This window comes from Triticum aestivum, chromosome 6B, assembly GCF_018294505.1.
Source record: "Triticum aestivum cultivar Chinese Spring chromosome 6B, IWGSC CS RefSeq v2.1, whole genome shotgun sequence".
Taxonomy (NCBI): Eukaryota; Viridiplantae; Streptophyta; class Magnoliopsida; order Poales; family Poaceae; genus Triticum; species Triticum aestivum.
Window position 1 is genome coordinate 685,093,652 of NC_057810.1, and position 13,694 is coordinate 685,107,345.

Below are 13,694 nucleotides of genomic sequence, written 5' to 3' on the forward strand. Positions count from 1 at the left end.
ATTAACATTCACAGGTCACATCGCCATGTGACTAACACCCAAGAGTTTACTAGAATCAGTAGTCTAGTTCACATCACTATGTGATTAATACTCAATGAGTTTTAGGTTTGATCATGTTGCTTGTGAGAGAGGTTTTAGTCAACGGGTCTGAACCTTTCAGATCCATGTGTGCTTTACAAATCTCTATGTCATCTCCTAGATGCAGCTACCACGCTCTATTTGGAGCTATTCCAAACAACTGTTCTACTTGGAGCTATCCTAAATTATTGCTCCATTATATGTATCCGGTCTCTCTACTCAGAGCTATCCGGATAGGTGTCAAGCTTGCATCAACGTAACCTTTACGACGAACTCTTTTACCACCTCCATAATCGAGAAAATTCCTTAGTCCACTAGTTACTAAGGATAACTTTGACCGCTGTCCTGTGAGCCATTCTTGGATCACTCTTGTACCCCTTGACTGACTCATGGCAAGGCACACTTCAGGTGCGGTACACAGCATAGCATACTGAAGATCCTACGTCTTAAGCATAGGGGACGACCTTCGTCCTTTCTCTCTATTCTGCCGTGGTCGAGCTTTAAGTCTTAACTTCGTACCTTATAACTCAGGCAAGAACTCCTTCTTTGACTGGTCCATCTTGAACGCCTTCAAGATCATGTCAAGGTATGTGCTCATTTGAAAGTATTATTAAGCATTTTGATCTATCCTTATAGATCTTGATGCTCAATGTTCAAGTAGCTTAATCCAGGCTTTCCATTGAAAAACACCTTTCAAATAACCCTATATGCTTTCTAGAAATTCTACATCATCTCTGATCATCAATATGTCAACAACATATACTCATCAGATATTCTATAGTGCTCCCACTCACTTCTTTGGAAATACAAGTTTCTCATAAACTTTGTATAAATCCAAAATCTTTGATCATCTCATCAAAGCGTACATTCCAACTCCGAGATGCTCACTCCAGTCCTTAGAAGGATTGCTGGAGCTTTGCATACTTATTAGCATCTTTCGGGATTGACAAAACCTTCCGGTTGTATCACATACAACCTTTCCTCATTAAAATCGTCGAGGAAACAATGTTTTGACATCCATCTGCCAGATTTCATAAATGCAGCTAATGCTAACATGATTCCGACGGACTTTAAGCATCGCTACGAGTGAGAAAATCTCATTGTAGTCAACTCCTTGAACTTGTCGGAAAACACTTCGCCACAAGTCGAGCTTCATAGATGGTGACATTACCATCCACGTCTGTCTTCTTCTTAAAAGATCCATTTATCTCAATGGATTGCCGATCATCGGGCAAGTCCATCAAAGTCCATGCTTTGTTCTGATATATGGATACTATCTCGGATTTCATGGCTTCTAACCATTTGTCGGAATTCGGGCCCACCATCGCTTCTCCATAGCTCGTAGGTTCATTGTTGTCCAGCAACATGACTTCCAAGACAGGATTACGTACCACTCTGAAGTAGTACGCATCCTTGTCATCCTACGAGGTTTGGTAGTGACTTGATCCGAAGTTTCATGATCAATATCATAAGCTTCCACTTCAATTGGTGTAGGTGCCACAGGAACAACTTCCTGTGCCCTGCCAGACACTAGTTGAAGAGACGGTTCAATAACCTCATCAAGTCTCCACCATCCTCCCACTCAACTCTTTCGAGAGAAACCTTTCCTCGAGAAAGGACCCGATTCAAGAAACAATCCATATTGGTTTCGGATCTGAATTAGGAGGTATACCTAACTGTTTTGGGTGTCCTATGAAGATGCATTTTATCCGCTTTGGGTTCGAGCTTAATCCTGAAACTTTTTCACATAAGCGTCGCAGCCCCAAACCTTTAAGAAACGACAACTTAGGTTTCTCTAAACCATAATTCATACGGTGTCATCTCAACGGAATTACGTGGTGCCCTATTTAAAGTGAATGTGGTTGTCTCTAATGCCTAACCCATGAACAATAGTGGTAATTCGATAAGAGACATCATGGTACGCACCATATCCAATAGGGTGCAACTATGATGTTCGGACACACCATCACACTATGGTGTTCCAGGCAGTATTAATTGCGAAACAATTTCCACAATGTCTTAATTGTGTGCCAAAACTTGTAACTCAGATATTCATCTCTATGATCATATCATAGACATTTTATCCTCTTGTCACAATGATCTTCTACTTCACTCTGAAATTACTTGAACCATTCAATAATTCAGACTTGTGTTTCATCAAGTACATATTCTCAACATCTACTCGAATCATCTGTGAAGTAAGATCATAACGATATTCACTGCATGCCTCAGCACTCATTGGATTGGACACATCAAAATGTGTTACTTCCAACAAGTTGCTATCTTGTTCCATCTTACTGAAAACGAGGCTTTTCAGTCATCTTGCCCATGTGGTATGATTTGCATATCTCAAGTGATTCAAAATCAAGTGAGTTCAAACGGTCCATTTGCATGGAGTTTCTTCATGCATATATACCAATAGACATGGTTCGCATGTCTCAAACTTTTCAAAAAATGAGTGAGTCCAAAGATCCATCAACATGGAGCTTCTTCATGCGTTTTGTACCATTATGACTTACATGGCAGTGCCACAAGTAAGTGGTACTATCATTACTATCTTATATCTTTTGGCATGAAAATGTGTATCACTACGATCGAGATTCAATAAACCATTCAGGTTTAATACTAATCTTGATGGTAGAGGGAGCGTGCAATGTTTGATCACATCAAACTTGGAAACACTTCCAACATATATCGTCAGCTCACCTTTAGCTAGTCTTCGTTTATTCCGTAGCTTTTATTTCGAGTTACTAACACTTAGCAACCGAACCGGTATCCAATACCCTGGTGCTACTAGGAGTACTAGTAAAGTACACATTAACATAATGTATATCCAATATACTTCTATCGACCTTGCCAGCCTTCTCATCTACCAAGTATCTAGGGTAATGCTGCTCCAGTGGTTGTTCCCCTTATTACAGAAGCACTTAGTCTCGGGTTTGGGTTCAACCTTGGGTTTCTTCATTGGTGCAGCAGCTGATTTGCCGTTTCATGAAGTATCCCTTCTTTCCCTTGCCCTTCTTGAAACTAGTGGTTTCATCAACCATCAACAATTGATGCTCCTTCTTGATTTCTACTTTCGCGATGTCAAACAACGCGAATACCTCAAAGATCATCATCTCTATCCTTGATATGTTATAGTTCATCACAAAGCTCTAGCAGCTTGGTGGCAATGACTTTGGGGAAACATCACTATCTCATCTGGAGGATCAACTCCCACTCGATTCAAGTGATTGTTGTACTCAGACAATCTGAGCACAAGCTCAACGATTGAGCTTTTCTCCCTTAGTTTGCAGGCTAAGAAAATCGTCGGAGGTCTTATACCTCTTGACATGGGCACGAGCCTGAAATCCCAATTTCAGCCCTCGAAACATCTCATATGTTCCGCGACGTTTCGAAAACGTCTTCGGTGCCTCTACTTAAACCATTTAATTGAACTATCACGTAGTTATCAAAACGTGTATGTTCGATGTTCGAAACATCCACAAACGAGGTTTTTTGGGGTTCAGCACACTGAGCGGTGCATTAAGGACATAAGCTATGTACTGTCTGCATAATTGCTACTTTCAACTTTCAACTATATTTTCTCTAGGAACATATCTAAAACAGTAGAACTATAACGTGAGCTACGACATAATTTGCAAAAGGTCTTTTGACTATGTTCAGGATAATTGAGTTCATCTTATGAACTCCCACTCAGATAGACATCCCTCTGGTCATCTAAGTGATCACATGATCCGAGTCAACTAGGCCGTGTCCGATCATCACGTGAGATGGACTAGTCATCATCGGTGAACATCTTCATGTTGATCGTATCTACTATACGACTCATGCTCGACCTTTCGGTCTCCGTGTTCCGAGGCCATGTCTGCACATGCTAGGCTCGTCAAGTTAACCCTAAGTGTTTTCGCTGTGTAAAACTGTCTTACACCCGTTGTATGTGAACGTAAGAATCCATCACACCCGATCATCATGTGGTGCTTAGAAGCGACGAACTGTAGCAACGGTGCACAGTTAGGGGAGAACACTTTTTGATATTTTGTAAGGGATCATCTTATTTACTACCGTCGTCCTAAGTAAACAAGATGCATAAACATGATAAACATCACATGCAATCAAATAGTGACATGATATGGCCAATATCATTTTGCTCCTTTTGATCTTCATCTTCGGGGCTCCATGATCATCATCGTCACCGGCATGACACCATGATCTCCATCATCATGATCTCCATCATCGTGTCTTCATGAAGTTGTCACGCCAACGACTACTTCTACTTCTATGGCTAACGCGTTTAGCAATAAAGTAAAGTAAGTTACATGGCGTTCTTCAATGACACGCAGGTCATACAAAAAATAAAGACAACTCCTATGGCTCCTGCCGGTTGTCATACTCATCGACATGCAAGTCGTGATTCCTATTACAAGAACATGATCAATCTCATACATCACATATTTTCATTCATCACATCCTTTGGCCATATCACATCACATAGCATACCCTGCAAAAACAAGTTAGACGTCCTCTAATTGTTGTTGCATGTTTTACGTGGCTGCTATGGGTTTCTAGCAAGAACGTTTCTTACCTACGCAAGACCACAACGTGATATGCCAATTGCTATTTACCCTTCATAAGGACCCTTTTCATCGAATCCGTTCCGACTAAAGTGGGAGAGACTGGCACCCGCTAGCCACCTTATGCACCAAGTGCATGTCAATCGGTGGAACCTGTCTCACGTAAGAGTACGTGTAAGGTCGGTCCGGGCCGCTTCATCCCACAATACCGTCGAAACAAGATTGGACTAGTAATGGTAAGCATATTGAACAACATCAACGCCCACAACTACTTTGTGTTCTACTCGTGCAAAGAATCTACGCAATAGACCTAGCTCATGATGCCACTGTTGGGGAACGTAGCAGAAATTCAAAATTTTCCTACGCGTCACCAAGATCTATCTATGGAGAGACCAGCTACGAGTAGAAGGAGAGTGCATCTACATACCCTTGTAGATCGCTAAGCGGAAGCGTTCAAGTGAACGGGGTTGATGGAGTCGTACTCGTCGTGATTCAAATCACCGATGATCAAGTGCCGAACGGACGGCACCTCCGCGTTCAACACACGTACAACCCGGTGACGTCTCCCACGCCTTGATCCAGCAAGGAGAGAGGGAGAGGTTGAGGAAGACTCCATCCAACAGCAGCACAACGGCGTGGTGGTGGTGGAGGAGCGTGGCAATCCCGCAGGGCTTCGCCAAGCACCATGGGAGAAGAGGAGGAGGGAGAGGGGCAGGGCTGCACCAACGAGAGATCAAATCATGTGTTATGGGCAGCCCCTAGGCCTCATATATATAGGGGAAGGGGAGGGCTGCGCCCCCTTTAGGGTTTCCCACCCCAAGGGGCGGCGGCTAGCCTCCAGATGGCATCTGGTGCGGCGGCCAAGAGGGGGGGGAGGAGTCCATCCTCCCCAAGGCACCTCGGAGGTGCCTTCCCCCTTGAGGACTCTTCCCTCTAGGGTTCCCTAGGCGCATGGGCCTCTTGGGGCTGGTGCCCTTGGCCCATGTAGGCCAAGGCGCACCCCCCCACAGCCCATGTGGCCCCCCGGGGCAGGTGGCCCCACCCGGTGGGCCCCCGGGACCCTTCCGGTGGTCCCGGTACAATACCGATGACCCCGAAACTTGTCCCGATGGCCGAAACAGGACTTCCTATATATAAATCTTTACCTCCGGACCATTCCGGAACTCCTCGTGACGTCCGGGATCTCATCCGGGACTCCGAACAACATTCGGTAACCACATACAAGCTTCCTTTATAACCCTAGCGTCATCGAACCTTAAGTGTGTAGACCCTACGGGTTCGGGAGACATGCAGACATGACCGAGACGTTCTCCGGTCAATAACCAATAGCGGGATCTGGATACCCATGTTGGCTCCCACATGTTCCACGATGATCTCATCGGATGAACCACGATGTCAAGGACTCAATCGATCCCGTATTCAATTCCCTTTGTCTATCGGTATTTTACTTGCCCGAGACTCGATCGTCGGTATCCCGATACCTTGTTCAATCTCGTTACCGGCAAGTCACTTTACTCGTTCCGTAACACATCATCCCGTGATCAACTCCTTGGTCACATTGCGCATATGATGATGTCCTACCGAGTGGGCCCAGAGATACCTCTCCGTTTACACGGAGTGACAAATCCCAGTCTCGATCCGCATAAAACAATAGATACTTTCAGAGATACCTGTAGTGCACCTTTATAGTCACCCAGTTACGTTGTGACATTTGATACACCCAAGGCACTCCTACGGTATCCAGGAGTTACACGATCTCATGGTCAAAGGAAGAGATACTTGACATTGGCAAAGCTCTAGCAAACAAACTATACGATCTTTGTGCTATGCTTAGGATTGGGTCTTGTCCATCACATCATTCTCCTAATGATGTGATCCCGTTATCAACGACATCCAATGTCCATAGCCAGGAAACCATGACTATCTGTTGATCACAACGAGCTAGTCAACTAGAGGCTCACTAGGGACATATTGTGGTCTATGTATTCACACGTGTATTACGATTTCTGGATAATACAGTTATAGCATGAATAAAAGACAATTATCATGAACAAGGAAATATAATAATAATACTTTTATTATTGCCTCTAGGGCATATTTCCAACAACATCATTCTCGGAGAGATGCCGCTTCTCCAAAGAAAGAACACTTTCATGCAGACTCCGCGTAGCATCGGTTGCAGCATTGAGCAGATTAGTCGGTAGCATCGGCCTACCCGCCACATGCACCCTCCTCGAGATATCCTTAGGTAAAGGTGGCCCGTCCTGAGCACGGATCGTACTCGGTGCCGGCTGGCTTGCACCCCTGTTATTTTTTCTTTTCCGTCTCTTCTTATTCTGCTGTAATGGGATCGAGTTCTGCTTAGAGACCGCCTTCTTGAGTGTGTTGGGGCTGATAATATTTCGCACCTCGGCTATCTGAGACTCGGTGAAGGCGGCAGCTGGAGGCGTCTCCTGAGAACTGAATACCAGACGACGCCTGTTGCAATTGGGTTTCTCCGCAGTACCAGTTAGATCGTGATCGTCTTTTGCAGGGTTGGGTTCTCGAGAATGAGGCCCCAAGATTTCGGCACGATACCCATGTTCGTTCAAGTACTTATCGATGTTGGAAAATGTACCATTGTCATTGTCCGGATCATGTGCCATATGCATGTCCGGATCAGCTGATGGCGGTAGCGTTGCGGCGGTCTTGCCATGGCTTGGCGCCGACACGACTGGCGGTGTTGTCTGTGGGGTGGTGTCCCCCGCCCCCAAACGAATCTAACTCTTCGGCCAAAGCAGGGGCCAGCTTAAGCAGGCGCTGAGGGTCATCACATCATCTTCGTCGCCCCCAGGGGTCGAAATGGAGGTAACAAGTCATCGCAGCCCCGCAGCACCCGAACCATTTGAGTCCTATACATGGTGGGTGGCATCGGATTACCGTGGAACACGCCGTTGCCCGGTTGAATGATTCTGGCCTTGGCGGCATCGATCAACTCGACGTCCACGAAGTGCAGGAGAGTGCATGGAATGTCGGCGGCGCCCTGCGAAAACATGTAGGGCATCAGGATGCCCAGTCAAAGGCAAGAAGATGAAGTCATCGGCCGAGCTTAGTTACCGTGATGGCGTCGAGCTCGGCTAATGTCGAGGCACCGCCAACGGTGAGCGTGCAGGTGCCGGAGGAGCCGCTTGCTGCCGAGGTGCCGGCCGGCGTATTCTTCCCACACCCGGGTGCATTAAGCTCCAATGTCGGCGCCGGCGCCGGAGACACCAATACCGCCTCCGCCGGAGACACCAATGGCGCCACCGATGCGTTGTGTGAGTTGTTGCCCATGAAACTGGGAATCAGGGGTGGCCCCTGTTGGTCGCCCACAATCCACGCCTGCAGCCCCTCAATCAAGGTAGGCACAATGGCGGTGATCGTCGCTCCCAGTTGGTCTCGCACTTGCTCTTCGACTATCACCGGAATCCGCGCCACTTTTGCCTTGAGTTCTTGAACCTCGCGCTCCTGGCTTTCCGAGCTGGTCTTTCTCTCCTTTCGCCCAGCGTTATAGTATTTCGACCATTTCGTGGACAAGCCTTTGTCGGCCACACAACCAGCTGACGACGGCTTACTGAACTTATCCTTGTGTTTCATTACGTTCAACGCCCTATTTAAAGTGGTGTCCCAAGGGGAGCTCTGAGACGACCCCGCACTACTGCTTTCAGTGTCCTGCGGAAGGAACGTGAACCATTTAGAAATTTGGCTTCATTAATTAGAATGCAACAATATGAAACTAATTATGCAGGGGTGTATTCCTTACCAGACACGTGGGCCAGAGGCATGGCAGCCATGAACGACTGATGGTGCGCGCCCCTCGGACAATTGCATCGCACAAGGCGGGGCGGGAAGATTCGATTCGTGGTCAATTATTGATGGTTTTTCCAGATGCTCTGATAAGATCTGGCTTAGAAATTGACTTCTCGGTTGTGTGCGCTGGCATATGTGCCCGTCGTGCTCGCTTTGACTTGTGATGCTGGTTCCGCACACTCTAGTTCAGAGCATACCGCTTCCCTCGGGAGCAGGTCTCTAACTTGAACGTAGAACAGTTAACTAGGACCTTCGGATGCTGACCTGTGAGTGATGGCCGGCTAGAATGCAGGCATGTCAAAAAGAGTTGTGGTCCGAACATGACTTTGTAGGTTTTGTACACCTTCCACAAAAATGTTGGAGTATGGTTTTGTATACTCAGTTTTTCTAGAAGAATTTACATAAACAGAAACTTGAACGCATCGATCTGGAAATTTTATCTCAGTTTACATTTTTTTCCTATCGCTATTTTTTTATTTTTCTGTCTCCCGCCGACTTGCACAATTGATCTACATGCCTAATTCCCCTGCGCCTCGCCTCGTCGTTGTGCGTCGATCGATGTCGTCATCACCTTAAATTAAAAATCTAGATCTTTTGCTAAAATGAATCTAGCTGATGTCCCAACATACGTCCACGCGAAAGAGAGAGCTAGCTAGCGATCGATCGGATATGAACATTGCTTTTTTTTACATAGTAACATTGCTTTCATTGTTGAACATGAAAAAAAAAGAACTAAATTTGCTTAGCTCGTGCGCTACAAACGTTCAAACCATATATTGTTGCATAATACTCCATCTTTACCGTAATATTCGCTGGAGTAGCTGAAGTTCAACTACTCCAGCGACACATATTACGGTATAGAGGGAGTACAACACAGTACATATGTATCTAGCATTAGGGGTAGTGTATACTTTCTTTGTAAAGAAATATAGGAGCGTTTACATTATTATAAAATAGTTATCTAGAGGAGTACCGATCAGTGGTCAGATCTGCGCTATTTATAGCCAGCATGTCAAGCATTTCAGATTAATCCAAGAGTTTAACGGGCGTCGCATCAGAGTAGGAGGTGACCATGATGGATTAACCGCCTCGCCGACCGACCAGTTCGTTCCGACGCGTGTTGCTCCGCGTGGCTCTTGCCCGGATCCGGGCAATGCGACGGCCAACCAACCGAGACTCGTACACGATCATCGAGTGATATCACCGTGGAAACTTTCACTTCCGTGCCACATGTACACCTATACTTAGGCCAACTCCACCGCACGACCTCAAACGGACGTCTGGATTGACCGGATTTTGTCCCTTTGAGGTGCCGATGGGTTCGCCCGTGTCCAGCTTTGTCCGCTGGATCGTGCCTGCGCCCACCGCGCGGCCGCACCCCAAATCACGTCCGTGTCAGAACATGATTTAAAAAAATAAAAAATCAATAAAATGACTAAAAAGTAAATAAACACAGTTTAATAAACATAAAACTTAGTTAGGGGTCACGGCCACAAAACGGCCCAGTTTCACGTCCGAGTGACATTAATAATTAAACATAAAAAAGAAAAAAAAGAAAAACGGACGCCACCAGCGCGCTCCTGCCCGTGCCCGTCGAAGTCATCGCCGTCGCCATCTTCAGTGGCCTCCGGTGTCGTCGTCGTCGCTGACGAGGTCGACGTAGGCCGGCGGCGTCCAGAGGTGGGCCGACAGTGCATGGTAGACGGGGGCGGGCTGGACGGCGGGAGGTGCCTGCACCACCTCCTCCCGTGGCGACGCCTCCCGCTCCGGTGACCGCGGCGGAGTGACGCACCAGTTCACGCCCACGCCGGCGGCCATCTCCGGAGCAGTGCAGGACCAGCCCCACCCCTGGCCCAGCAGACCCAGGTGTAACGCGGCCAACGGCTCCTCCTCCATCTCCGGCTCCGCGGCCACCATATCCAGCTCGGGGATGGCTACCTCGCCGGCGGCGGAGCGGGCCATCATCTCCTCGAGGCCCTCCCATTGGCACTCATCGTGCGTGCGCATGGAGTCCTCCATGACACGCACCATGAGACGGGCCTCCTCCTCCGCTGTCATGCGAGGAGGTGGCGGTGGCGATGGAGATGGCGAAGGCGACGGCGTGGGCGTGAGGCCGCGCACCCGCCTATGCCCGCGCTCCTGGGGAGCAGCCGCTCGGCGCTTTGGGCGTGGCCCCGTCGACATGCCGACGAAGAAGGACGCCCGCCGCGTGTCGTGCTCATCACGGAACCAAGTGTCCCACAATGGCGAGTCGGGGGCGTACCTCTCGTCGTAGTAGAGGTCGTCCGGGAGGAGGCGGCGGCGGCGCTCGATCTCCTCGCGGCGCGCACGGCCGGTCACCGGGACCGGCGGGATCGACACGCGGTCGGTCGACAGGTGCCACTTGTTGGGAAGGTGGGTGTCGCTCCAGGGGAGCGGCGTCCCCATCTCCCAATAACGGCGGCACACACTAGCGCGGATGTAGTGCCGGTCGCGCTCGCCGGCGGACGCGCGATGGAGAATGCGGGTGGCGAGGGGGCCCGGCGTGGTTGAGACGCGGGCTCCTCCTTCTTCATGGAGCCGGCGCGGCACCCCGACGAGGAGCCGGCCTCGCGGTCGTGCTTCCCCTTGCGGCCTTGGTTCTGGAAGCCCATGGCTTCGAGGTGTCCGGACGGCGAGCTCGAGAACGGGGGAGGGCTAGGGTTTGGCGTTGTTGGGTTTCGAGGAGGTCGCGGAATATGGAGTGGGGCAGTGTGGACGACGGCCGGTCCACGGGTTGCCCATTTAAGAAGGACGGGGACCTTCCACTGGGCCGATGACAGATGGGGACGGTCGCCCGTGCGCATTTATGTTGGCGGGTGGGAGGTAGGTGGCCGCCCCGCCACGCGGCCAGACGCGGACGAGCGGCGCGTCCGTTCGGTGTCCGCGACGCCCCAAACCCGGAGCAACTTTGCTCTCCAAATGGGTAGCCCTGTGCGTTCGGTTTATTTGGTTTACATTGTTCGGTTTATACGGTTTTTCGGTATGTACGGTATTAATACTTCGGTAAATACGGTATGAAATTAAAATACGGTTCGGTTTTGGTATATACCAAATTATTTCGGTATGGTTTCGGTATATACCATAAGAACCAAAGTTGACGCGAATTTGAAAATGACGTAATAATAATTTGCAAATTTATGACTCAAAACACATTCTATTTTACACAAATAGTATATGACTATATATATAAGTATATATGCATGCATTGATTCATCTGTTGATGGTCATGGACGTGCTTAGCATTTTAAAAAGAGAAAAATGACAATGTTACAAGAAAAATGTTGGTGCTTAGTAGTGAATTTGACTCATGTACAAGAAAAATGACAATTTGTACGGTTGTTCATCTCAAGAAATATAATTTTATCTTTTACTTCGGTTTATTCGGTTAACCATTCGGTTTTTCGGTATATACCATAAAAACCAAAGTTCAAATCGGTATGAAAAGTTCATACCATACCGAAATCAGAAACCATAAAAACAAAAAACTCGGTTCGGTTCGGTTTTAAAATGCACAGAGTGACAAATGGGTCGGTCCGGACACAAACGGATCAGATGGGTCCGGACCGTCGCGCGCTGGGCCGTCCCGTTTATCCGTTTTACCCCAAACAGACGGGACCGGATAGGATAGGGTCGAGCGGTAGAGTTGGCCTTAGTCCCCCTCTCGGCGGTGGCCTCACTGCGCTGCGCACGTCGTTGCCAAACCTAGCAACTAGCCAGCTTCTCCGTGCTGATTAGGGTCTAACACAGACGTCCGATCTTGCTTGCTTCACTTTTGATTGAGCCTGCCGGGATAGGCATACATGATTTCCGATCGATTGCATGCGCGAACACCTCACGAGATCACGCTACATGAAGATTTGGTCGGGCCAGCCTTAGCACAATTTGACACGTGCGGCGCATGCTTTGAACGAAAAAGATAACAAGATATTCCTCTTTCGGAACGTATCAATAAGATCGGCATCACCGAAATGCATTCCACCCAGATTGTTCCGGTTGCATTTCATTTCAGATCGAATCGATCCCAAATTCCTAGATGGTCAGACACATGCACTAATGTAGCTCGTCGTTTTCAATTTTTCGGTCCACTATCAGTCAAAGAATATATTTGGCACATGATACTGCACTACCACTCCGTATCTATTATTTCTTATGCAAAATCGGACACAATCATATATATGCACGGAATCAAATGATTGAAGAATCTGCAACTATAAGCACGAGCTCGACAATTATATGCTTTCAAAAAAGATTGTAGTACTGCAATAATGCGAGTATGCGGACAAATGCAGGTGTTTGGAGATCCAGGTCTATACGGACAGAGCTCGGATTGTTGAACGTGACATTAAGGACAGTATAACCGAGCCTAATCCCAACCCTCTCACGCACTTAACAATTTTGGCCGTCAGATTTTAGTTACTGGCCGTCCGATTGTTGAGTAATCTCTCGCTATGTCTCTAAGTGGGCTGGCCGGCCTATGAGCAGCTACGCCGGTGGCTGAATCGAAGCATTCTGGTATCTTTGGGCCAGCTCCCGCGAGAAGCCCATGTCATATTTTACAATTGACACAGTGCCTCGCGGTATCATGAAAACACGCCGTTTACCCTAATGGAGGAGATGGCCCTGGCTCATGGCTCGGCGCCGCCGCCTTCCCCCTACCTTTACCCCATGCGGTGATGGCTCCTCTCCGATACTGAAGCCGTTCGGCGACACCTACCTCAACTCATCAACTTGCCCCGTGCGGTACCGTCTCTCGTCCGACTCAGATCTCATGCGGCAGCACCTACCGTGACACGTTAGCTGGCTGGTGGCGAGGCTCCCTTCCTGTCCCGACCTGCATCGTGCAATTTCGTTCCAATTATGATATGAACTGGGGTTATCTTTTTAACTATTGTGACATGATCTCCAGATTGCCTTTATTTAGCACCTGGTTCCTCTGATGATTAAGGGATTGCAGATAGGTATCTACTGTATCTTTTAGAATCCGTATCCTTCTGAAGTTATCTGACACCTCACGGTCTCATCCATGGCGCCTCTCCCTGTCACCCGCGTCGCTGCAGTTCCCCGCCTCTTCTTTGTCTCGGCGTTCCTTCATACTAGATTGGAGGACGGGGAGAAGGAAGGAGATGCAGAATAACATGAATGTATTAATAATAGGCATCTGGTGAACCAGGCAGGGAAACAGAGGAGGATGAG